This window comes from Alligator sinensis, unplaced genomic scaffold (assembly GCF_000455745.1).
Source record: "Alligator sinensis unplaced genomic scaffold, ASM45574v1 scaffold1483_1, whole genome shotgun sequence".
Taxonomy (NCBI): Eukaryota; Metazoa; Chordata; order Crocodylia; family Alligatoridae; genus Alligator; species Alligator sinensis.
The window spans coordinates 100,913-102,829 of NW_005843451.1; positions in this window are offsets into that span (position 1 = coordinate 100,913).

A 1,917-nucleotide genomic window follows, 5' to 3' on the forward strand; every position below is an offset into this window, starting at 1 on the left:
CAAGAAGGGTGGCTGTGCCTTAAGGCTCTGGGATAAGAGAGGGCACACACCATCAGGACACGAGGATCTTCAGGTGATGGGATCAAGCTCCCCTTGCTCTCTCTGATGCCCTGCTATGTAGAGAGCATCTAATCCCTCACCCTGAGAGCAACACAAGGTCTCCACTTGCAGATGGAGCAAATCATTCAGCATTTGGTGATTTCTGCCCCACATGGGCTCACCTGCCCATAAGAGAGCGGCACGCTCAAGGCAACAGGTGCATGCGTTACTGAGGCACAGAAGTCATTAGAGGAGTGTGTTATGGCCTCACCTTTGCCCCCCTGTCCTCTCCCATCTCCCTATAGTCCAGTTTTGAGCATCTCAGTTCATGGGGCATCTCAATTTGAGCATCTCAGTACCACTATTTTGGGGGCACCCTTTCCTATAAGAAAAGACTCAGTGTCTCATTGCAGAGGGGCCAGATAACCCACTGGCACGAACTGGTGCAACTCCCTTTGAGTCAGCAATGCTAGCTTGCCTGTGGCTGGAAACCAGTGTCGCTTCACAGAGACCAGTAGAGCCCTGGGGGGCATGAATCGGTGTCAGTCGATGGACTGTGTGCAGACAAGACTGGATGCAAGGCCGTGGAGAGCCAGGCACAGAGCCTGCTTCTAGTGGGCACTGTGCCGGGTGTGAACGCCCCGTGGTTTTGTTGGCTAGCCTCAAAGCGGCTCAGCAAAGTAACAGAGCACAGAAAATAGAGACATCCAGAAGGACCGACACAGACTGGCAAGTCATCTAGTCCAACCCCATCCCTGCCTAAATCACCCCAGTCCTTGATGTTGAAAATCTGCAAGGATGGAGATGCTGCCGTCTCTCGGTGTAGCCTGTAACCACCATGAATAAGGCTAATCCTGCAGGTGTTACTCAGGCCATGCTCCCATTGACTTTGTAAAAAGTGGCATTTGAGGAAAGGTGGGAAACTCCAGGTTGTGCTAGTATAAACCAGGAATGAGATCCATCCTGGCAGGGATTACACATGGCCCATGTCATTGCCTTTATTGGCTTTATGGGGTCCAAGCTGACTAGGTGGCCTTAACTGTCCTAGGACACCAGCTCCTCTGTCTCTACTTGAGTTTTGCTGTCTGATGAAGTGGCTAAAGGGCTGTTGTTACATCCTTGAAGCCCAAGGGCTTTTTGGTGAGAGGAGTTTGCTCCTGGCACTGGGACTGGACCAACGAGGAGTAAAGATTTTCTCTCTTAGTCTTGCATAGATAATTCCTCGAATGCAGGATTGATCAAGTGTGAGGGCTTCTTCCGGCTGGGGTGCAGCTTCTTAACCTGCACCGAGTTTCCTCCATCAGGTAAAGGTGGATTTGGGTCTGTGAGTCGGCAGTGTGACGAAGCCATCAAAAAAGCCAATGGCACTTTATCGTGCATCAGCAGATGCATGACAAATAGGTCCAAGGAGGTGATACTTCCCCTCTATCGGGCGCTGGTCAGACCGCAGTTGGAGTACTGCGTGTAATTCTGGGCGCCGCACTTCAAGAGGGATGCGGATAACCTGGAGAGGGTCCAGAGAATGGCCACTCGTATGGTTAAGGACCTACAGACCAAGCCTTATGAGGAGAGACTAGAGAACCTGGACCTTTTCAGCCTCCGCAAGAGAAGGTTGAGAGGTGACCTTGTGGCTGCCTATAAGTTCATCACGGGGGCACAGAAGGGAATTGGTGAGTATTTATTCACCAAGGCACCCCCGGGGGGTCACAAGAAATAATGGCCACAAGCTAGCAGACAGCAGATTTAGATTGGACATTAGGAAGAACTTCTTCACAGTTAGAGTGGCCAAGGTCTGGAACGGGCTCCCAAGGGAGGTGGTGCTCTCCCCTACCCTGGGGGTCTTCAAGAGGAGGTTAGATAAGCATCTAGCTGGGGTCA